General features: G+C 39.4%; 2 pseudogenes; both read right to left on the bottom strand.

Moving 5' to 3' along the window:
* Nucleotides 1-13854: 13854 nt before the first annotated feature.
* LOC142443718 (small ribosomal subunit protein eS24 pseudogene) lies at nucleotides 13855-14217 on the bottom strand (annotated as a pseudogene).
* An 8394-nt stretch (nucleotides 14218-22611) lies between these two features.
* Nucleotides 22612-22761, bottom strand: LOC142443839 (U1 spliceosomal RNA; annotated as a pseudogene).
* Nucleotides 22762-25968: the final 3207 nt, after the last annotated feature.

Below are 25968 nucleotides of genomic sequence, written 5' to 3'. Positions count from 1 at the left end.
TATGATCAACCCTCCCTCCCCAGACAGAGGTCAGCAGCAAGTGGAGGGAGGGTGAGGGTCGTCCTCCCCTGCTCGGGCGCACGTGCTCATTCCCGGCATCCTCGGGGTCCATAGCCCCTTGCACTACATGATCTTACTTCCTGGTCGTCTGCCATCTGCTTCCTGTTGTGCATGTGTAGGGGATCTTTTCCACGTGGTTGTTTGTGCCCAGTTGTGAACCTCAGTGTGACTTTTGCATGGCTTGGCACACTTTCCAGAACTGGTGGATACCCTCTTGAGATTGTAAAACCTGAAACTTGCCCTGTCCTTCGTAAAAACTCACCTGGATTACAAAACGTGCTTAGGTGTGAATTCTTTCAGCATGCAAAGCAAAGAACCCCATTATAGCCACTTCAGGCACCGAACATAGCCACTGCACTGAACATAACACTTCCATAAGGCCAAGACGGAATCCCATATTCCAGCCACGGGGGTAATTATAGATGAAGGAAGACTGAAAAATCATCACAACTGGTAGCAGATCAATTTATCACCATGGCAGACAGGACCAGGAATGGGATGCTGATGAAAACAGTGGACAGGATTGTTCCTAAGGCTTTGACCAGTCAGTCGACCACAGAATGGCTGGGACATAACTCATGACCATGCAGCCCTGAGTTATAGCCACTAATGTCACCACATTTAAATGACATACAGATATCATCAATAAATCATTAAGGACATGCCCAAATAAATTCTCCCATGCTCAGTGCAAAACCTGAGGGCAAAACTTCCATTTCCCTGACTGGCCCAGGAGTTGTAATCTACTTTCAAGCATGCTCTGCCTGAGGTTAATGGTCAGAAAGAAGTTAAAGGGGAATCTTAACTTATGCCAAGATTCAGAATGGAGTTAGGGTTCCCACTGTACACTGCCTCCTTAACAAGTCAGATGCACAAGTCAGATGCTTTAGAATTAAGGTCTAAAACCTGTTTACTAGGGCAGGACACAGGTAGAAGAGACATAATACTTTTTCGTTGTGCCTCTGCTACGTGAGAGAACTGAAGGTGGAGTTCAATCAGATGAATATCCAATATCCTCCATAAATGTGCTGTAATATATTATTCACAAAATTAACAGTGTGAAAGTGACCTCTTTGAACATATTTTAAAAGTTCTTAAATTTCTAAAGCTGGAGGGCAGATGTTTCAGGCCTTTGTCAGTAGTATGATAGATATTGATCCGAGCATTTTTTTGGAGATTTAGACTGATGACACCACCCATAGACTAAAAATAAAGGACAGACTTATTGCATAAAGATGCATCCTGGGGCAAGATAGCAGCTATCCAGTTGGCCCAAACATGGCTGTAGAGAGCAGAAAAAGGAGGTGGACGCTGGAGTTTTCTGGTGATTAGCAGGTAGGACTGGATTAAGATTCCTTATGTGTGTCTTGAACTTCCAGCTGGCAGCAAATGTAGAGAAGCACCCATCTTTTCTTAACAACTTTCTCAAATGTGGGTCAGAGGGAGAGAGGAATGAGGCTTAAAAGATGTCATGCATCAGACATTTTTAAAAAAAGAGTCAGATTTTTTTATTATAGCAGACTAAGCTGAAAACCTGTACCTTATTATAAAATTGAAAGATAAGGTTGAATTTCTCAGACTAGACACCTAGATCGGGATAGAGATGTCTGGTTAGATGTACTTGAGAACCTGAAAACTAAAGATTTTCCTGAACCTTCTTAACTTGCAAAAAATGACTCACTCTGTTTTCTTGAAAAATCGATTCTCATGCATACACTTTACTCAGAGATCATGAGAAGATTCCAAGGTACCGTATGCTGCTTGCTCTCCCGAGGGTCTCATCTCAGTTTCACAGGTGGCACGGAAGTCATAACAAGGATCAATTTTCGCCATTGTTCAGCTGGAAGCGGGACAGACAGACCTGTTATAGGAGGAAGGCATTTTACATCAAAGAACTTCAGCAATTTTCATTGCCAGGTCTTTGATTCTGACTCTGGAGCCTAGTGCCACGTTTCTATTGTTATGAAGTGCCATCCAGCCAGTTCAAGCCCACGGTGGCCATCCACACAATCGTTTGAGATACTGCCCAGTCCTTGCACCCTCCCAACTAGTCCCAGGCTTGAGCCCTCTTTGGAAGCCACTGTGTCAATTCATCTGCTTGAGGGCCCTTCTCTCTTTCACTGCCTCTCTACTTCACTAACTGCGATGTCCTTCTCCAGGGACTGGTCTCTCCTGAAATGTCCAAAGTAAGTCAAATGAAGCCTTGTCGCCTTCGCTTTTAAGGAGCACTCTGGTCACACTTCTTCTACGACGGACTGGTTTGTCCTTTTAGCAGTCCACGGTACTTTTAATATTCTTCTCCAAAACAGCAATTTCAATGCAAAAATTAAATGATCCTTCCATATTCAATGGCCGATTTTCAAACGCGTATCATGCAATTGAAAACATTATGGCTTGGGTAAGGTGCACCTTAGTGCTCAAAGTAACATTCTTGCTTTTCAATACTGTAAAGAGATCCCATGTAGCAAATTACTTAATGTTGTAGTGAGTTATAAATTGGGCTGATAACCACAAAGTCAGAAGTTCTACTCTACCAGTGGCTTCATGAAAGAAAGCCAAGGCTTTCTGCTCCCAAAAAGATTTATAGACTCAGAAAGTCAAAGGAATATTTCTACCTTGTCTTATGTTTGTGACAGGTATGTTTATTGGGCCAACTTGGCCAATAGGAAGATTTGCAATTAATCAGGTCACAGTTTGATCGGAGGGCAACGAGATAAATGGCTCTGCAAGACACACACACCCTTGTTCTCTGGTGCTGGAACGTGCTGGAACCTGTGTGCTGCTGCTGGAGCTAGTTCTCTTCCTCACCCTATGAACTCCACTACCTGTGAACCAGGCCACAGTGGATCTGGATCACGTCACTAGAGCTCGAGGATCTTTAGAATCCTGCTTTACCATGCTGATGCTGTGTACATCACTTGAGCATGAGGCTGGTGGATCCTGTTGCCTTGCATTGCTTGTGTTGGAGATCCCACCCAGGACAGGTTCGCTATAATCCTGAGTTACTGACTGTTGGTGGCCCACCCTGCTGCTTGCTGTCTGTGGGCAGACTCTACTTGCCTTGCCACAGGGAGGGCTCTGCTCTCTGTTTCCTTGATCTTGGACCTGGAAGCCCACATGAGTTGAAGGACTTCCAGTATATTAACTGTTCCACAGAAGTTGAGCTGAATTGAACCTTCTGTACCTCTGTGTGGACCAATTGGGTGTTATATTTCTTCTCACTGTATGAATCTATATATGTAATCAAAAGTGTCCTGGTTTTGTTTATCTAGAGAACCCTGCCTAACACAATATTGTTTGAGATTAAAGAAATATTTGGTTTAAACTTAAGCACTAGTTCTTATAAGACCTACTAGAAATCCTGAAGATTTCTTTATTATTATTGTCTTTATCAAAACTAGAACAGTTATCTTTAGAGGCTTTGTCTAAAATTTTTTTGCTATAGTTTGTCTTTTCTATATTCACTTATAAGTGACTATCAAAAATTCTCTTAACTCTAATGAGGGTTTGTGCCTTGGAGTAGAAAATGCAATTTAGTAGCACCAAGTATGATAGTTAGGTCAATTTATAAGAACCAGAAGCTCAGTGATTTGTTATCTAAGGCATATTAATTCTCCATGATATGACCTAGCTCAATGTAATCAAATCCATAATGGAATCTATGTTGAGTGGCAAATTCTAACTATGAAGAGTAGAGTCATTTACAATCCCCTTATTCAGGTCACGGCCCAGACATAATTGAAAAGACGTTTCCTTTGGGGTGTGGCCCATTTCCTGTTCTAGTAGGAACAGTAGAAAATTTGCTTGCTTTTTTCTGGGTTGGGTCCTACACCTGGCTCATCTAGCACTTGAAATCAGCAATGATAGCCCTTGTTCCACAACCTCTTTGGATCGGGCCTGAACCACTGTCAGATATCCTGTCAATGTACTTCCGTAGCTGTTAGATGATGTGCAGTAAAATTTTACTTGCATGTGATATCAGTGACACTCTTTTATAACTTCATTATTCTGTTTGGTCACATTTCTTTTGAATGGTTATAAATATTAATTTCTTCCAGTCAGATGGCCAAATACGTGTCTTCCAAATTTCCTGCCATAGATGAAGGATCACTTCCATTGCCTCATCAGCTCTTTGAAACATTTCAATTGTATTCCATCCATTCCTGGAACTTGGTTTTTGGCTAATATTTTCAGTGCAGCTTGAACCTCTACCTTTGGTTCTTATTCCTTTGTTCTTATTCATATGCTACTTCCTGAAATGTTGACTAGTACATTTTGGAATGGTGACAGAGCTTCCTGCATCAGAGCAAAGCTCAAACCACCAAAGTATGACAAACTGACAGAAGAGTGGTGAAACCTTATGTCCAAGAATTCCTTGTTCTCAGAGAAGTGTTGCTTCCACCCAGAGACACAGAGAATCCTCTCTAACTGCAGTTTCAGCTGGCTCATCACCATTTTGCTAGAAGATTATAAAGAGCATTAAATTACACACACACACAATTAAATGCTAGAAAGAAATTGAACATGATTAATTTATGTGTAATACTGTTGGCAAATCTTAGGCCAGAGAGGAATATAGATAATAACATTAGACGTAGTCAATACTTTTTTAGTTTAAGCTCTGAGAAAATCAATCTCAAACATCATCTGATTAGAGAAAATGTAAGTCTTCTAACCGGGAAAGTCATCGAGATGCACAATGTGATAGCTGAGGAGAGAATGTAGAATGGATAGCAAAGGATAAAGATGATGAATACCATTCATTACTGTAGTGAAACTGTGGCAACACTGCTCTTGTTATTCACATTAGTCCTCTTCTTATAATTTTTGTAGAAACTGTGTTCAATCCAAATCCTGGAGCTGTTCTTTCCTGATGGGATGGGTTAAATGGGAAACATAATCTGAACAGTTCAAGGCCTAGGATACAATAGACACTGCTGTCACATCTTGATCACGTCTTGGCTTAAGGCATGCATCCCTTCCCTTTGTTTTTGTGAGTTCTGATAAATAGCTCACAGTCTCCTGGTCCAAAATCATCTCTCCAAGAGAAGCTTGTAAGGTTTTGCTCTCTCAACTCCCATCCCAAGATAGTCATATATATTGACTACCTGATAGAGGGATTTAAAAGCTGGATCTCTTGTTTGCAAAGGTGGACAACTCTGATGGTATCTATGCTCCAGAGATATCTGCAGCATCAACATGTGGCTAAACTTTAGTGAAGTCTGAAACTTTGACTAGCTCTGCTTAATTCCTGAAGGCATTCACCTGGAGCATAATACCTCTGTCCTATAGCTCCTCCAGAGAGCAATGGCTGCTCAAGAACACATTTTCAGAGATTGGCTATCTTGTCATATACATCACAAACTAACATTTGACCTCTTCAAATTCCTGAGTGGCAGCTCTAATTGAGCAACTGTTGTGATTGTTGTTATTGTTCGGTGCCATTGGGTGAGGTGTGACCCCCAGTGACCGTGTGTATAACAAATGAAGCACTGAACCGCCCTGCACCATCCTCACAATTGTTCCTCTGCCTGAGGCAATCCATCTTGTTGAGGGAGTTCTTCTTTGCCCCCCCCACCGCCACCCCAACCCCCCCCATTTACCAAGCATGATATAATTTTCAAGAGACAGGTTTCTCCTGACAATATGTCCAAAGTATGTAAGATGACATCTTGCCATCTCCATTTAGCAGTCCATGGCACTTTCAATAGTCTTTTCCAACTTTGGAATTCAATATCATCAACTCTTCTTCCGGTCTTGCTTATTAAATATCCAACTCTCACATATGTACGAGGCAATGGAAAATACCATGGCTTGCATTATGGGACACTTTAGTCCTGAAAATTACATTCTCTTTTCTCAATACTCTAGTGATGTCTTATTTAGCAGATTTATACAATGCAATGTCTTGTCATTTCTTACTGCTGCTTCCTTGACTATTGATTATGAATCCAAGAAAGACAATATCCTTGACCACGTCAAAGTTTCCCTGTTAATCATGTAGTTATATATTGGTATATTTGTGAGGATTTTGATCTTCTCTACATTGAGTTGTACTCCATACTTAAGGCTAAAATCCTTGATCTTCATTAGCAAGTGCTTCAAATCCTTGTCATTTTTGACAATCAATTTTTGTCACCTGTATATCACAGGTTGTTAATAAACTTCCTCCAATTCTGATGCCATACTCTTCATCATATAAGCCAGTTTGCCTGATGATTTGCTCATCATACAGGTTGAATAAGTATGGTGAGAAGATATAACCTTGGCAAATGCCTTTCCTGATTTTAAATCATGCAGTATTCCTGTGTTATGTTTGCACAACTGCCTTTTGATCTGTACACTAGTTCCGCATGAGCACAATCAACTGCTCTGGAATTCTCATTCTTCTGAAGGTCATCCAAAGTCCATTATGGTCGCATAGTCAAGAGCATTTGCATAGTCAGTAAAACATAAGTGAGTATTCTTTGCTTTCAGTCAAGACCCATCTGCTATCAGCAATGAAATTGCTGATAATTGACTTCTCTAGCTAAGGACTTTTTGAAATAAATTATTTTATTCAAGGCTCTTACAGCTCTTATAATTATCTAGACATCAATTGGATCAAGCATATTTGTACACATGTCGCCATCATCGTTTTCAAAGTATTTTCTTTCTACTTGAGCCCTTGGTATCATCTCCTCTTTTTTACCTCCCTCTCCCCTCCTAGCCTGGTGAACCCTTGATAAATTAAACATTATTGTTTTCATATCCTGCATTGTCTGCTGTCTCCCATTCACCCACATTTCTGTTGTTTGTCCCCTGGTTGCGGGGGAGGTGTGTGTTATATGTCGATCCTTGTGATCCCCTTCTCCATTTTCCCCACCTCCCCCCTACTCTCATGGTATCACTACTCCCATTAGTGTTCCTGGGGGGGGGGGGTTATCTGTCCTGGATTCCATGTGGCATTCAAATGCATCATTAGTAAACTAGTTGGAAGTGCAGAGAATAGCAAAAGCCAAGATCCAAGGCTACTATAAGGCAAAGGTTGTTCATTTTAAAATACTGTTGCTATTCCAGACATAGTTTTATATGTCAGGGCTGATCAGAGTGAAGAAGGTCAATTTTCTCGCATCCACATTGGGAAAGCTGACTTAGTCATGCTCAACCAACTTTCACCAGCTCATCGCTTCTACAAAACTGCCATCTAAACAGGAGATAGCCCATGGACACTGTACAGCATTCATGGACTTTATATGATAGGTAATATAGGTTACAGAAATTTTTGATGAGAAATTATATTCAATGGCTCAAAATATAACACAAATAAATACTCTAGCATAATATTTATCAAATACTAATGTGTGTGTGTGTGTCTAGATACTCCTTATATTCTCTGTTTAATTTTTTCAAGGTTCCTGATCCACTTGAAAACGTATGTCTCTGAGGGATAGGAATTATTCTTTTTATTACTTAGTTGATTTCAATGTGATTATTTTTTCTTATATAATCAAAACTGTCAAATTCATTTTATAAATGCATAAATCAAGGTGTGATATGAGAACAATCAATGGAGGAAAACATACCTATATAGAGCAATAATAAGACTTCATCTGTACTTTCAAACATACTCTAGCTGGCAACAGAGTTATATTATAAATGGATATGTAACAATGAAAAATCAAACTATATATGTCTCTTTAAAATGTATATTACTTATCAAAAAAACAAGCTCACTAAAGAGATAACTGCATGAAAACAGATCATCTGAAAGACTTCCATTACTTGACGCCTCATTTCACAGAGTGTGTTTCATGGAATAAAATTTCACAAATTAATAAATGTTAGCAATGCCTACAGTCCCACCCACTTTTCTCTATAAGTAATTTGGATGGCAAAGAGATTCAGTGATTTAAGGAAACAATTAATTCTATGTAATCCTCTTGGATATTTATAATATTTATTACATAATATATTAGCATATGGTGTTTTATTTAAAAAAATATTTTAAACACTAGTTCAGTTTATTCTAAGTATCTGGTTACATCTCATTAGAGCTATGCTGGAAATATTTGGAGTAACCATTGAATTCTACATTTAAAAATTTTATTTCTTTCCCACCCGAAAATAACTTAATTTATTTTTCTTCCCTACAATTTTCTGATTAAATATTCCTCTTCACCAGCTTCTCATCAATCATGGAGTTATTGAAATCTTGGGAAGCTCTCTTCAGAATGAGAGCACATCACACAGTTATATTTGAAGTAAAGTTTTTTTTCTTTCTTTCATATTCTAACAATGAGAAATTGAGCTACTGAAAATATTTCTTAGAGGATTACTATAATTGGAGATTGACTCAAGGATAGTGTGTTTGGTAAGTTTGAGAATATTCTTATATCATTAAATATAATATTTCACAAATTTATTGAACAAAATTTATTCTGGTAAACCAATATATGATCATTAAATTAGCTTTGAATTTTCAAATGCTTAGAAACCCACACCTTAAATTTATTGTCTTGCATCTAATTTGCAGTCTGCTTTGAATCTGAGGGTAAGTGAAAAACTAGTTCTCTTATGATTTCAGTTCATACATGGGTTTATTGCCAGGAAAACATGTTTAAATTTGTCTCTGTGGTTAGTGTATTGCTGCAGACAAGTTATGTCTGTAATAAACCAAAAGTAAACTCAATACTATGGAGTCTATGCCAACTCACAGCGACCCGATAGAACAAGGTACAGCTGCTCCTGCTGAGTTTCCAACACAGTAGCTGTTTACTGGAATAGAAAGCCTCACCTTTCTCCTGTGCACTGCCTGGTTTTGAACTGACACTTTCCAGCTGGTAGCCCAAAGCATAACCAGCGATATATGTGCCTTAATTCCATTAAGGACCTTCAAAATAAATCCCATTAAAAAGAAATTTCCTAGAGCAGTTAAATCAAGGTAAATAAGTCCAATGTGAAGAATATGGTGCTTATTTGCGGGATTATAATGGGTTAATTATGATAGAGTTTCTCAACACACTCAGGATATCACCTTCATTGGTGAGGAAAAGCCAGGAAAAGTGGTTCCAATTTTTTGTCACCACCACAGCAGTGTACTTGTCTATTTGTGAAGGCCAGCAAAGGTTCTCTTACAAGAACACTATTGTAAAACTTTATATCCCATTTACTTTGCAGCCCTATTCTTGCTTCATCTGATTTCTTTCTTTTTGTCCTTATGTTTGTCAGGTTAGACTAGAGAAACACATTCATAGAGACACTCATATGTATAAAAAAGAGTGTTATATAAAAAGCAATTGAATATTGAGAAACTGTCCCAACCCAGTCCAGATCAAGTCCATAAATCCTATATTAGCCCATATGTCTGATACAAATCTGTAAATTCTTTTTAAGAGTAAGGAAGTCATGCAATGATGCTGAATGCAGGAAGATCATAGGCCAGTGAATGGAAAGTCTTGAGGAACCAGGGGCAGTGGAAACATCTCAGCTCTGGCACGGGTCTCTATGTGGCTCCTGTAGCCCCAGGGCTCTAGCATAGCTCCATGTGTTTTTGTCAGCAACCATGTCTCGCTTGGAGTGAGTGTGTGTCCCATCTCCAATGAGATATTTATCTCCTGACACCTCCAAATGAGGTCATCAAGATGTGACCTGACTGACAAGCTAAATTCCACCCCTTCACTCATAAATCTCAAATTGACAACAGATTATATAACTTCCAAAGTCTCCCAAATTCAAAGAGCATATGAAAAGAATGTGAATAAAAAAATGCCACTTCGATGTGATATTCAGATTAGGGAAAAACCACCTGCAGACTTGTATAGACCTAAATGGAGACTACGTCTAGAAACCTAGCTCCACATTTTATTTTTGCTCTATAAATGTGTATAAGATTTTATAGTGATACACTTGACTATGTGTGTTATAAAAGAGGAATTTTTGTGTTTGCCAATAAAATATATGTATAAATATTAATGTTAAATGTTATGAGTTTGCATAATAACCGCATGACCTTGCACCCTACCATTGTTCACAGAAAATCGAAACTGGATAAATTGTGTATGTCAGTAGCTCTTTTGTTTGTCAGCGTGTCGGTGTTGCTGCTGTCGACACCATGTTCTTATGTGACACTTGGGTGCTGTCAAAGATATCTGCATTTGTATACACATATTCCTAGATAAGATAGGCTGGACAAACAATGTGAGAAGAACATAACGGGATGAATGGTCCCGGAGGGACATGAGAGTGAGGAAGGTAGGGGAAGGGAGGAGATGTTGGCAAACCCAGGGACAAGGGAAAATTGAGTGGTTCAAAACCAGTGGAGGGAGGGGATGGGAGGACTGGTAGGGAGTAAACAAGGGCAAGGTAACTGAGAGGAATTACTGAAACCTGAATGAAGGCTGAACATGGTAGTGGGACAGGAGGAAAGCGTAAGGAAATAAAGGAAAGGAGTAGGAGGCAAGGGGCATACATAGAAGCCTAAATACAGACATGTACATATGTAAATATATTTATGATTATGGGGGAAATAGAGCTATATGCAAATATTTATAGGTTCAGTAGTAGGGTAGCAGGTGGACATTTGGCCTCCTCATGCACACTCCCTCAATACAATAGCACCTTGCTCAGCTAAAGGGTCATTCCATGATACCCACCTTCCCGACATGATCACTGAAGACAGACGTGTGCATAAGCAAACGTGGTGAAGAAGGCTGATGGTGCCTGGCTATTGAAAGATAGAGCGCCTGGGTACTTAAAGGCTTGAAAGTAAACAAGCTGCCATCTAGCCCAGAAGCAATAAAGCCCACATGGAAGCAGCACACCAATATGTGTGATCATGAAGGGCCGAGAGATCCAAGTCTCAAACAACAAAGGCGGGGGAAAATCATATCATCGTGAATGAGGGGAGTGCGTGATGGGGACCTAATGCCCATCTGTAGACAGCTGAACATCCCTTGCAGAGGGGTAGTGGGGAGGAGATGAGTCACTCAAGGTTCAGTGTAGCAACAATGAAACTCAAAACCTTCCTCTAGTTCTTGAACGCTTCCTCCCCCCGCCCAATTATCATGATTCCAATTCTGCCTTGCGGACCTGGTTAGACCAGAGGATGTACAGCGGTGCAGTAGGGATCTGGAGACAAAGGGAATCTAGGATGGATGAATCCCTCAGGACCATCTATGAGAGTGGTGGCACTGGGAGGGAAGGGGGTATAGAAAGGGGGAACCGATCTCGGGGTTCTACATGCAACCTCCCCTCTGGAGCATGGGCAACAGGAAAGTGGGTGAGGGGAGATGCCGGGCAGTGTAAGATAGGACAGAATAATAATTTATAAGTTATTAATGATTCGTGAGGGAGGGGGAGCGGGGAGGGAGAAGAAGGGGAAACAAGGAAAATGAGCTGATTCCAGGAACCCAAGTGGAAGGCAAATTTTGAGAATGATGAGGGCAACAAATGTATAAGGGTGCTTTACTCAATGGATGTATGTATAGATTGTGATAAGAGTTGTATGAGCCCCAATATAATGATTTATAAAAAAAGAAAAACAAAACAGAGCAAAAATAAAGAAGTACAAAAGATGAAAACACACACACACACACTGTTAGGTCTGTGAAAATCACATAAACATTGTTATCTATTTCACTAAAGCGCCAGCCTAAATACTTCTCTGGCTAACTCCTTTTTTTCTGATAGATTTGTTTAGACTTGGAGAACAACCACCAGCACAGTGCTCAATTCTTCCTTTAAATCTAGACAGGCAGCTACTCTTGACTCTCATGTACTTGCAAGAGTAGAATGTGGCCTTTGGTCATTCACATAGGTGGGGGGCAGAAAAACAATCTTCAAAGAAGCAGAGTGGCCACGAAGCTAAAGAAAATAAATGGTGAAAAGGATTAAGTGGTATGAAAAGGGATTTTGTACTGAAAGGTTGTAGTATCCCTTACATAGACTTGTTAAGCAGTAATAACAGCACACCCCCTTGGAGTTCCTAAAGAGCATCCTTAATGATCAAGTCTAGTATCTCAGGCACTCCTTAGGCAGAGTAGCAGCCTTCAGAGTTGTCAGTCAATAGAACATATACTCTTTAAGCACCAGAGAGAATGACTGACAATAAGGGTTTTTATTTCTCTCTCTCTCTCTCTCTCTCTTTCCATTGTGTGAGGGAAAATGCCATTCTTCTTCCTAGTGTTTGACTGAATCCTCATCCAATGTGGAATCCTAGAAGAAAGGAGCGAAAGAATAAGGGGCCCATTGAGGTTGTCATTTTTTTCTTATCTTCTGTATGTGATAAAGAAACTCCTTTGAATTTAAGCTGCCACTTTTTTATTTCCTCTTAGTCTCTTTTAAGCAGACTTACTTTTTGGTATAAACATAAAAAAATAAAGCATGAATTATGTAGAATTTCTTCCCAATAATTTACTTCCTTTTCATGGGATATGTAGAATTGATATTTTGTATCTTCTTCGAAACCTGCCTGTCTGTGCTGTGCACTGGGTTGCTGACTGTGAGCAGAGTAGTTTACACCCACCAGCGAATACATGGGAGAAAGATGAGTCAATCCACTCACATACAGGGTTAGAGCAGCGGTTCTCACCCTTCCTTATGCCGCCACCCTTTCATACAGTGTCGCAGGTGTGGTGACCACCTAACCATAACATTATTTTCGTTGCTACTTCATAACTGTAATTTTGCTACTGTTATGAATCGGGCGACCCCTAGAAAAGGGTCATTCCACCCCTACAGGGGTCGTGACCCACAGGTTGAGGACTTTAAGTAGGACCAGTTTGAGTAGCACTGACTCCAGGGCAGTCCGTTGAAGAGTCCGGTTTTGTCTTTGGGTCTCAGAGCCCTGGTGGTGCAGTGGTTACCCACTGAGCTGCAATTGGCATGGTCAGCCATTGAAACCACCAAAAATCCTGAGGGGAAGACTGAGCTTTCGACTCCCGATATCCGTTCCAGTCTCAGAAACCCACGGGGAGTCCCTGTGAATCAGCCATGACTCAGTGGCTATGAGTTCTTTGTTTTTTACTTGGTTGTGGTTTTGGAGAACTTCTAAATATGCCATCCCTTGTTACCCAAATAATTCTGTACCAATATATTTAATAATTCTGTACCAATATATTTCTATATAGTTGGCCTTCTGTATATGCGTTTTTCATCCTCCAATTCAACTAAACATGGATCTAAAATATTTGGAAAATATATATGCCTCCTAAAAAGCAATTAAGTTTTCCAAATAATCTTTCAAAGTTTAAGAGAAAGGGTAAAACTGCGGTTCTTATGCCATTTACCTTAAATTTAGAGAATTTGGGGAAACCCAAGGAGTCCTGGCAATACATTGTACATCTTGTCAGGAGAGGCCAGTCCTTAGAAAAGGACATCACTTTAGATAAGTAGCTGGACAGTGAAGGAGAGATGGCCCTCAGCACGATCGCTTGACACCGTGCCTGCAACTATAAGCTCAGCCATAGGAACACTGATGAGGATGGCAAAGGACCCAGCAGAGTTTCCTTCTGTTGTGCCCGAGGTGGCTGAGTCAGAGCCCACCCAATGGCACCTAACAACGCCCACAACAGCAACAAAAAGGAGTCCTGGGGTGTAATGGTTATGCTTTGTTCTGCTAACTGCAAGGTCAGCAATTCAAAACCACCAGCCGATCTGTGGGAGAAGGATGGGATTTCTTTTTTAAGATTTTATAGTTTATTAATTGTCTGGTGAAAATCCACATAGCCAGTGCAGACCAAGTCACTGTAGATGCTTTATTCTTTCTGTTATCCAATCTCCAGCTCACTTGTTTGCCAGCACCCACGCTGGCCTTCACAGTCCCCTGACCTTCTTCAGTCTGCTCTTGCGCTCCTTGCGTGGTTTTCTTGAGGTCTTTTTCTTCTCATACAGGCCATGTCTTGCAAGTCTGTGTTTAGGTTTACAGTTCTTGGCATGATCCAAAGAATCGTAAATCATGCCGAAGCCAGCAGTCTTGCCACCACCAACATGGGTTCTGAATCCAAATACAAAAATGACATCTGGTGTGGTCTTGTACATTTTGACTGGTTTTTCACGAATGTCTGTCTTAGGCACTGTTGCTTTCCCAGGATGAAGGGCATCAATGACCATTTGTTTTCGCTCAAGTAGTCGGTTGGTCATGAATGTCATGGTCCGGGTGGTTACCGTGTCATTCATGATGGCACAGAACGCTCAGACCGCCAGAGACGAAAAGCGGGATTTCTATTGTCATCAAGAGTAAACTCACAGTGGCAGTTCCGTCCTTTCCTACACGAGCACTAGGAGTTTGGAATCTACTCATTGGCAATGAGTTTGGTTTTATTCTGGAAGGATCCATGGTGGTGGAGTAGATTACACACTGTGCTGATAACCACAGGCCCATCATTCAAATCCACCAGTATTTCCATGGGAGAAAGATGAGGGGGTCTGCCTACATGAAGATTTATCCTGTATGGGTCACTATGTGTCTCAATTGCCTTGATGGAATTTTCTGGAAAAGATTATTTGATCTATATGGAGAATATATATAGATTATTACTAATCTTATGCCATTTTATATAAAGTACTCAAACATCCATGGATTTTGGTAGTGGTGGAAGCCCTTGAAATGATTCTGGAAGGATACAAGGGACAATAGGGCACATTTACAAATGAGAAGATTAAAGTTCTGAGGGATTGAGTAAATTTTCTAATATAAAACAGGTTTCACAAACGTCCCTTTTGATCTCTAATTAGAAATCGCATACGATATCCACTATCTCTTATTGTTATGTAAAAGGGTAACCTCACAGTGATCACAACACGAGATCACCGTACTTTAAAGAAAAATCAGAACTAATGCAATTGTTAGCAAGACTATGGAATCAGATCTGGAATTGCACGCAAACTCCACCTCCCCATCGCCCTGCAGAGCCCTTTGTTTTGAGTCATTCTGGACCCAAGCCTTTGTTTCAATACATAAAACATCACACTGGCATGTGATTGCATTGGCTCTACATGGTCTCAGAATGATTGTATTGCAGACTGTCCAGGGGGCCTTGGATAGTATCTTTTCATTAGAAGGATGAAACATCCACATGTAAGTAGAGCCCTTCCGCCAGTTTCTCTCAAAATGAGTTCATCTTTCTTCTTTTCTGCCACTGTAACCATTTCTTCACAGAAAGCCAGACTATTCTATTCTTTCTGTGTGGTGCAGACACATTCCACCACGCTGCTCTTTGGGGACTGGGAAACCCGCTCTGTAAGTCCTGATGTTGGTTTACTAAATCGTTGTGACCCTTGACTCAAAGATGTAACAAAAATCATGATGATAGTATAAGACCAGAAATAATTTTGTTCATTATAGACGAAGTTCCCTGAGTCATAGCTGACTCAAGAGCAACAAACAACGACCATGTGTTACTTGAGTCTTGTTTGACTTCCCTAATCATCAGTGCCATTCAAGCATATTTTAAAGTAGCACATTTATTTTTGCTGACTTCATATCATGTAGAAAAGCAATCCGGGAGCCGTGCTGAACACAGAGCCTGGAAAACGCCCGCCTCCTCTCGCAAAGGGACGAGCATCATGGGACTCCTCTGGCATGATGTGGGAAAGCAATGCTGCAGAGGATTTTGGATTTCTAACGAGTCTCTCATCTATAGAGTTTTAAAATATTTCAGACACATTAAATCTTCATTCCACATAAGATCCCTGGGAGGTAGGTCATTATTTTCCATCACATTTCAGCTACAGAAACCAGGGCACTGAGAGATAAAGTGATTTGTCCAAGGTTGCTAGTGAGGCCATCCAAAAAAAAGGTACAACATTTCTGAATTTCTGGTTTATAGTCCAGTAGACAATCTACTGTTTGTTGTTTGTTTTTTGAAGCTCTTAAATCAGATTAACTTTATTTAGACTTTGTGTTGCATTTTTGACAAGAAACAGGCACAGGATAGTAAATATGAAATGTGGAAATGCTTGTCTATTAACTTTCTATTTAAATAATTATCTTTCTAGATAATCATTAGCTGTTTAGCTAGAAATATTTATGTTTTAAGATGTTGTTATATAAAATTTTAAAGTATATCCCTTTATTTCTTTCATAATCCTCCCCAAAAAAGTTGCTAGTGAAGCAATATTATTTTTATTAAAATAAAGTATTACATTACCTTTGTAATATGGTAATAAGTTTAAGAATGCCAAGCTTTATGCAGTTTTTAAATTACTCTTTTCTTCTTTCCATAATGTTAATATTTCTATAATGCTAGCTCATAATTGAATATAAGACAAGAAAATATAGCTGATCTATGATTGATTCATTATGCATATTTGAATTAAAATTCCAGCAACTTGGTTTTTTTCCTTACTAAATTACTTTATATTCTAGTATATTTGGTTATATTTCAACTTCAATTGCTTATTTCTGATATGTGTCTCCTCTGTTTCATCGTATTCAAATTCCTTGCTGTAATATATAATGATAAGGGATATGCAATAACTATTCTTACAGTTTATGTAAAAAAAACAGCAACAAAAACAATAGCAGCAACAACACTAATACAGACATAGTCTGCATTTGCTTCAGCTCTTTCATGAACTTTATCTGCTCCAGGGTTAAGAGCATATCTCAGAATATTCTATGACATCTTTTAAACAATATTTTGCTTTCTTCATGTCTGATGTCCATGTTGCAGGTAAAGCAATGCAAGGAATAAAGTAGAAACGTTGAACAGAAAAAAATCAAAGGACAGCTAAAAAAGACAAAGTAAAATAGTAGAATAGTATACCTACTCTGACCCTCTTTCAGCATTGTTCCTTCCCCAGCACCCTCTCTGCTTCTGTGCTACTTTCAATTATTCATTATAATGGCCAAACAGGACTCACAGGCAATACTCACAATGATGGGAGTGTATTAAGTTAATAGTTACCAGTCAGGATCAGGAAGAAATAAGGAGGCAGCCATTGGTCTCCAGCAAGCCCTCTCCTCAGCCCACAGTCAAGTCATTCTGCAGTCTTCTGCCTCTCACACGAGTGGTGCCTTGGCTTCTATCTGTGGACAAGGCAGCCAACCTGTTACTTGGTCTCATAGTCCCATAGTCTTGGCACTGCTCCTCTAGCTCGGGCCACTGGTCTACAAACCCTTGTCTCTGTGCCTCTGTCGCTTCTGATAGAGATCTGGAACGTGAGCTTCTGATGGTCCTGGGCTTTCACTCTCTGCTCCTGATTTAAAGATGACTCATCTTCCTAGGCAAGGGAGTGGTAAGGAAAACAGACCAGCCCCTTCTTTTAATATTATAAATAAACTATTGTCATAGTCACATCCAGTAAGTTGGTAGGATTTATAAGGGCATGGGTAGAAGAGTCATATTAAGAATTTTAACTGCCTAGAACAATATAAAGAAGAATGCAGCATCAGGAGCAAAGAAAAGCCTATGAACAACCTGTCCTATACAGATGACACAATGTTGCTTGTTGAAAGCCAGGAGGAGGTGAAGCGCTAATGAATACCAAGGAGGGCAGTCTTCAAGATGGATTGCCACTCATTGTAGACAAAACCAAAATCTCCACAACTGGAGCAATAGATAACATGATGCGTACAGAGAAAAGACTGAAGTAGTCACATATTTCATCTTGCTGGAAGTAGCAGTTCACGAAATCAAGGGATTCATTTCATTGTGCAAATACGCTGCACAAAATCGCTTTAAAGTGTGGAAGAGTGAGAACGCCATCTAAAGGGCTAAGGTGCACCTGACGTAGATGATGGCATTTTAATCACCTCAAATGCCTGTGAAAGTCAGACATGGAATAAAGAAGACCACATAAAATCCATGCATCTGAATTCTGGTGCTGCTGTAGAATACTGGAAATACCCTGACTGCTAAGAGAATAGTTTTGTCTTGGAAGGAATACAGCCAGAATGCTCCTTGGAATCCAGGATGGCCAGGCGTCTTCTCATGTTCTTCAGTCAGACTACCAGGAGAGATGAGTCCTGGAGGGAGACTTCATGCTGGGCAATGTGGAGGAGTAGGTGGGGGGAGGGGTGAAAAAGACCCTGCACAAAACAGATAGACCTGGTGGATGCAACAATGGGCAAACTTGACAATGATTTTTTTAGACAATAATTTAAGAGTGGGGCAGGACCAGACAGTTTTTCTTTCTGCCATCCCCAGGGTTGCTGTGAGTTGGAACCGAACTCTTGGCCTCTAGCAGCAACGAAAGCAACAAGAAGATTTCCTCAATTGAGAGCACACTTCGGAGTAGAATTTGAGTCTCGTCTTTTTTTATTCTGTTTTTATTGCTAAATGAGTTTAATTGATCTGCCTGTTTGTTTCTAAGTTTTCAAACATTTCATATTGGTACACAAAATTGATGTCTCTATTTTGAGTTCCTTAAGTTTTGTTTTGATATGATCATGATCTCTCCTGTAAATGTACAACTATCCTTTCCTTTATATTTTTTATCAAAATATTCTTTTGATATTTGATATTACCTATTCTTGGATGCATGTGAATTTTAATTTCCATGTTCTTATTGCCAACGTGTGTTTCTATCGATGATGTATATTATAATCAAATACAAAGTTTTGTCATCTGTCTCCTTTATCTATTGAAGCCCCATCGAAGGCTATTTGGAAATTTCTCTATTTCTTTCCACCCTCCCATGTTTTATATCCCATAAGTCCACATTCTCTTAGCATTCCTCTCTGCCAATTCCATTTGTGTCTTTTACTATTCTTTTCCTCTGTGTGGTTTTCAATTAATTCCTGAGGAGTACTTGACATCCGGACAAGTTTATTTAGAAAACAAATTCATTATTAGCCGTTAAATGCATCTTCACATTTTTTTAAAATTCAGGCTATATAATTTTTTCGGTAGTTGAGAGTTTCCACTCTCAGTATCTGGGTGCATCAATTATCACTGAATTTTCCTTAATGAATCTCAGATTCAATTATGAGTAGCTTATGGTCAAATGATCCTTCATAGGGATCTTAGGCTCTATTTTATGAACTATGAAACAAAGATGCCAAACTATCTTTGGTGGAAATTGGGTGGGGTATCTCCTTCCACAACTCTGTACCAATGTTTGTAATTCCAAAGTATTTTTCTGCGGATTCAAGGACATTTTAAAATGGTTCCTAATGTGGTGTTATGTGATTATTGTACTTTAACACTTATTAGTGATCATGGAGGAAAGACCCTGAGTGAATGATGCCCAGAGTCTTTGAGATCAAAGTTCCTGGGAATTATGAGTGAGTTGTTTCTGTTTCTAAGCAGGAATTTATAAATGTAATCACTTCTGAGTTATAAACAGAGAAGATTAGACAGAGATACGCAAACACACACACAGGAGAAGGGGGAAAATGAAGATTATCTGTAAAGAAATGTCAAGGAGCGGAGGAATAATTAGGCCGTCAAGAAGGCCCACAAGGCCAGGTCCCTAATTTGAATTTTTAGCCTCAAGAACAGAAAGGGAACAATTTCTGTGCTTGAGAACTACACATTTGCGATATGTGTTCGTTGAAAAGGAAGAAGAAGCCTCTGCTGAGACACTGGACAAAGAAGGGACAGCATCAAGTCATGTGTTTATTGACTCGGGAAACACGTATGAAGATGTTTCCAAAAGTTTATGGGGAGAAAATGGAATTAAAAGTCATGAAATGTTCCCAAGTACTCTTTGAAGCCCGCTCTGACTGTGTTCCCTCTGCATGAAAGGAATTCTCAAAAGGCACAATGGAAACAAGCAAGTCATTTCATTATTCATAAAGAGATCACAGACAGTGAATATGGAAAATAAGTGGTCCCTTAAACTTTAAAGAGTAAATGATGAGAAATGATTGATGGTACACCATGGTACTGACTTTGAAAAAAAAAGCTGCTAAAATGTAAAGTTTTAGGAAGAAGTATCGAAAGAAATTTAAAACTCTGGTTGTTGAGATCTGGAATTTTTCTATAGCAAAGTAGTTAGGTAAATGTGTTATTGATAATGTACAGATCAGACACATACTGAAAGGGATTTATTTTCTATTATTCAGTATCACTAACAAACTACTTCACACCATCTAGTGATCTTCATTTGGCTCTCAGTACCACCTAAAACATTGATCCATGGTTAGACCCTACCTTACAGAAAGCTATAAGGTTCCTGACTTTTTTCATTACCTCCTAGATTCCCCCCAAACAAGCCCACAGTGTCAACCTTGGTGTTCCAAATAGAAAAACAGTAAATCAAAAAGATGAGAAAACCCCAGGGTGTAAACAGTTACAGTCTCAGAAAAACACAGGGGGTCTCTAGAAGTCAGCATTGACTCAATGGCAGTGAGTTGTGTCTTGGTTTTTTTTAATGGCAGGGATTTGCTTTCAATGTGGAGTGCTCTGAGATACTCAGTGACGGAGTTATGATTTCTGACTAAGGAATTAGGGGCTACAGTTGAGTACCTTTGGGGAAATGGAGTGTCATTTAGCCAGTAATAGGCAGCACAGAAGGAGTTTTCCAACATTGCTCAAGCAGGTCAAGAGACCATGTGGCTGAGAGGCCAAGAACCAGATCAAAGTGTGTTTTTAGAGATGGCTGAGAAGAGGTTGTTGTGACTAAATACGAATGCCCTGAGTATTTCTGATCCTGAATTCTAGCCTGTGATTTTCTCAGTACCCCACATAATCATGAGTATTGTCTATGAGTTCTGTGCAGTGAATTATAAAATTATGAAATTGCAGAGAAGCAGAGTGCTGTGAGAAAGACGGCTGGCTTCAGGACCGATAAGGAAAGCTGGTGGGTGGAAGCATGTCTGACCTTGGTCTCTTGGGATTCAGTCTTGCAGTGATGGTGAGTTTGATTTTGCTTCCCCCTTGTAAAATCATAAGCCAGACCTATTCTACTATGTAATTTACAATTTACCTGTTAGATAGTAATACCATTTATGTTGTTTTTTTATGCTGTTGAGTAGATTTTGACTTATAGTAATGCAGTAGGATAGAATAGAATTTCTCCACGAGGTTTCCTAGACTTAATATGCATAGGGAGAGATCACCTTATTTTCTCTCACGGGGCCATTGAATGGGTTTAATCTGCCAACCTTTCAGTCAGCAGCCAAGAGCTTTTAATTATTGCCACATAAAACTTGCTGATTCCTACTCTAAGTTATGATAATGTAAGGTTTCAGCAACTCAGTTTCTAGTGGAGAAAAATGAACTTTTAAATTAACCACAACTGATTTCCTATTATTTTATCACTAATTTAGAACTGGTCTGAGATTGCGATCTTCATAAAAATCATTTTAATTAAAAGTACTACACTGTTCACTAATTTGACTTAGAGTGCCTTATATAAGTTTTTTTTCAACTTATAGTGAACACATTCATAGGTGATTTCAACTTGTAGGGTTTCGGAAGCTTAGTGTGGTCTCATAGAGTAACCAAAATTTATTGGGTTTTATTTAAAAGTTATTGACAGAAGAACAAACAACTTGTTTCAGAAGAAGTACAACACCAGAGGTCTTTAGAAACATTGAGGACAAGATTTTGTCTCATATATTTTGAACATGTTATCAAAGAGTCCCTGACAAGGAACATCAGGCTAGGCTTAGTCAAGTACAAGGTCAGTGGAAAGGAAGAAGACCTCTAAGGAGATAGGTTGGCACAGTGGTTGTAATACTGTGATCAAGTATTGAAGACCATATGATGACCAGGGAGGGGCAGGACCAGGTAGTGTTCTGTTCCATGTACACAGGGTGACTATGAGTTAGGGTCAACTCAATGGCACCTAACAATAACACACACATGTGCACACACACATATAGCACATACACATATAGATACCACACCTATATGTATAAAATTATGCATACATTCTTATTCACCATAATATATTCACATACATACTTATATGTATATGAGGGGATGACCCTCAAAATGGAATCTGTTTTCCAAAGCAATTTTTTGATTTTTTTTTCTTTTTAAAAAAACAACCGTGTTATCTTCAAAGTACCTACATTTGTCAAATCTGTGATTTCATTCTTGAAAACATTTTTCAAATGCATCTGTTTAGATGGCTCACAGCACCTCCCTTGTTTTTCCTTTTCCCCTCTGCTATGTCCTCAAATCACTGTCCTGAAGTCCCACGGAGAGAAATCAGGGGGCTCAGGTGTGTGGGGCAAGAGTGACATGCTGGTTTTGTTTTGTTTTGTTTTGCCAAAAACTTGCACCCTGAGATGATTATATGATAAGTTACATTGTCAGGGAGGCAAAACCAGCTCGATGTCTGCCACAAACTAGGTCTTTTTTGTCACACAATCTTATAGCAATTTTTTTCAGAATCTCTAAATAGAAAGCTTGATTAACAGTCTGACTTAATAGAATGAACTCCAAATGCATTGTGAGTACACATTCTCATCCGTTCAGGAAGTTGATGGATGTTTAGAATGAGGTTTGTCATCAAGAAACATTTTTCCTTTTTTGAAACAAGAAAACCACTCATACACTTGAGTTTTTCCCATAATACTCTCCTAGTAAGCTGTGTTCAACATCACAACAGTTTCTGCAACATTTTTCCTGCTCAGGAAACAAAATTTTCTTTATTTTTCTTTCTTTCTTTCACGCATTCCCCCACTACCACAAATTATGCAGTCGAGTTTCCCACATTTGGGGAAATTGCAGGGGTCAGCACATGGGGAGTGCAATGGATGAGCCTCGCCCTGGGAAAACCACCTTCGTGATCATGATATCTCCCTTGCCAGGTAAGTATCAGAAAACAAAATTTTACAGCAAACACTGCTCTCTTAGATTGGCCATCACAAAAATACAGGGTTTGAGTGACACTGTTTTCACAAAAAATTAACTGTGGCCAGACAGAAACTTCCCAAGTGACGTCACTGGGTGCACTAACTCAGAACGAGTTGCTTGATGCTCACCTGCTGGGAAAATGTGTGCTATGAAAACTCTGCTCCACCCAGTGCAATTTCAGTTTTTTAAATTTTTTTTACAGGGTGGTGGGTAGCCTCTTGTATATAGTGCTGACAAGCAAGCATTAGACTACTGATCTCAAGGTTGGTGGTTCAAACCTACCAGTTGCTCCATGTAACAAAAGATGAGGCTGGCTCCCTCCATAAATATTTACAATCTCATAAAACCTAGAGAAGGCCACTATGAATTGGAATCAACTAAATTACAATGGAATTTGGGAAAATATATGTATCTTTATATGTGTATGTGTATTATATTTATATATATTATATTTTTGTATATATGTATATATAAACAAGTGATTAATTTGTGGCTAGTCAATTTGACAATTCATGAATAATTCAGATTATCTTAACTGCTAAGGGCACATACATTATGTTGAGTGTTGGAAGTAATTTTCGGTGATGCTGAAACTAAACAAAGTATATCAAAAACCCCAATAATTCAGAGACTAACCCTAAAAGAATCAGCGATACATATGAAGTGATTGAGTTATTAGTGAAAGGATACATGCAGCACCTTACAGTCGTTAGTAATTCTAGGTGCTGCCGGTTAAGATAACCACCGTGATACCACGCAGATTAATTAGTGTCTCCTCGTTAGTATTTCTGTCTTCCCTAATCATCACTCCTTAGTTGTAGACTGAATACAACTATCTTCCCAGTACACCTCCTTATTATTAACTAGCATAGCAAATACCATGCATCTACAAACCGTGCCTCGCTCTCGGTCATAAACGTGGGGAAGCACACCCACCCCTGGAGGACAAACATGGAGAGTTCTGGTTTCACATTGGATTTCAGAGTTCCATCACTCGATGTTTGAGCAAACATTTAGAAAAGTAGAATTCTGCTTTGTATGGCATCATCTACCCACTTCACAAATAAAGAAGGACAGATAAGCAATATAAAATGATAAAATCAAACAGTTTAATTTTACTCTTTGAACTTGAAATTCTTATGCAGAGTCTTCTTGGCAAATTGGAATGAGTCACATGGAACACCCAACCAGGCTTAAACTTCAGATCAAGTTAAGACATGAAGTCATCGATTTGTTCTGTTGTTCCCATTTGCCTAACCAAAATTTAGATTTTAACTATGTAGTGCCATAAATTAACAGGAAAACCAAGAAGTCACAAATCTCAAAGCAAAATCGTCTTCTCATATGAAAGCTGACTGCTGCCCCAAGTGTTTAGAACACAGATGGGTTTTCCTCTTCTGAAAATGATGGGATTGGGAGAGAGCTTTCGAACCACTTGTGTGGGATTGCGGCATGTAGCAAGCACAATGACTTAAACTCCTGGGCAAGTACGTGGCCTAAATTATGGTCCGCAAGGCTCTTCTTTGTGGCTTTTAGTAATAAATCATGTAGGGAAAGGTAGAGGATAAAGCTAGACTCATGTTCTCTGAATGGCAATGCTTATGTTTTACTCCTGTGTTGAGAACATAAGGTAAAGTGTATGAGATATTAATTATCAAAATTATTACATTGTTTTATCTTAATTTTATATTATATAATTTTGCTATTTCAATGTCTACTATATTAATTTCACTAGGCCATATTGTTTTAATTTGCATATCTATTTTGCTTTCATTTCTTTAATTTCATATTGCTTTTTATATATCTCACCTTTTTAAAAGTTTTAGAGTTATAATTTCTTAGTTTGTAAGATTTTTTTACAGTAAAAAGGGTGAGGCATGTCCTATGGGCTTTATCCATGTCCTAAGGGTGCTATTAGTTCTTTATTCACAGAGAGCACAGTGGTTACGAGTTGAGTTGTTAACCATAAGCCCATCAGCTCAAAGCCATTAACCACTCCTCCAGAGGAAGACAGGGCTTTCTACTCCCTAAAGGTTAGTCTCAGAAATCCCCCAGGGAGGCCTACCCTGTTCTACAGGAGAGCTATGTATCCACATTGACTCCGTGACAGTAAGCTTTGTTTTGTTGTTTTGAGTTTTATACAGGAACACATCAGTGAACAAAACAGATAAGCTGTGTTCATGCAGCTTACATTTTTGTGGGAAGGAACAAATGCACAGCACAGACATAATAAATAACTAATATCATGCATTCGAAGGTGATAAGTCCTGAGAGAGGAAAATAGAGCACAACTGACAGGTGAAGATTTCTCAACGGAAGCATATTAAGTAGATTCGTGAGTGTTGGTTTTGATAAGGTTTTTCTTAACAAAGGCTTGAAAGTGGTGAGGTAGTAAGCCAAATGCAAATTCAGGATCAGATTGTTCCAGGCAGAAAGATCAATTAAAGCAAATACCCTCAGAAGGAATGTGCATTTCATGTTTAAGGAGCAGCTACAAGGTCAATGTGAGGAAGCTATTGAAGAAAGGAAATGTATCAAGAATGAAGTGGAAAGGGTGGCCAGGGTGCAAACATGACGGGTCTGGTGGGTCATTATAAGCATTTTGTTTTTTAATGAAAATAAAATGGAACTCTTGCAGAATATTGAGTTAGGGTATATCTACGCCACCCTTACCGTCAACACAAGGAAAGCCTCAGGGAGTGAGACAAGGATATGACTTTGAACTATATAGAAGTGGTCTAGACGTGCGGATGATCATGAGACAGAACAGGGGACAGCAAAAAAACAATGAGGTTGTCAGAGTTTGGACAGGCAGAGACGACCAGACTTCTGATGAGGTGAATGAGGGGCCCAAAGAAAGATAGGAATGAAGAAAAATGGCAAGACTTTTGTACTTGGCAGTTGGAAATGAGAATTGATATCGAGATAGAGAAGTTTTGGGCTACCAAAAAAACTCACTGCCCTTGAGACAGTTCTGACTCACAGCTAATCTTAGAGGGCGGGTAGAACCGCACCTGTGGGTTTCTGAGCTGTAGCTCTTTACGGGAGTAAAAAGCCTCCCCTTGCTTCTGAGGAGCAGCTGGTGGTTTCCAACTGCCCACCTTGCTTTTCATAGCACAATGCACTTCCCACTGTACCACCAGGACTAGCCTTCACCAAACCAACTGCC

This window comes from Tenrec ecaudatus, chromosome 3 (genome assembly GCF_050624435.1).
Source record: "Tenrec ecaudatus isolate mTenEca1 chromosome 3, mTenEca1.hap1, whole genome shotgun sequence".
In the NCBI taxonomy this organism is placed as follows: domain Eukaryota; kingdom Metazoa; phylum Chordata; class Mammalia; order Afrosoricida; family Tenrecidae; genus Tenrec; species Tenrec ecaudatus.
Note: the sequence above shows the minus strand (reverse complement) of the source record. Positions and strands in the feature narration are given on the sequence as shown.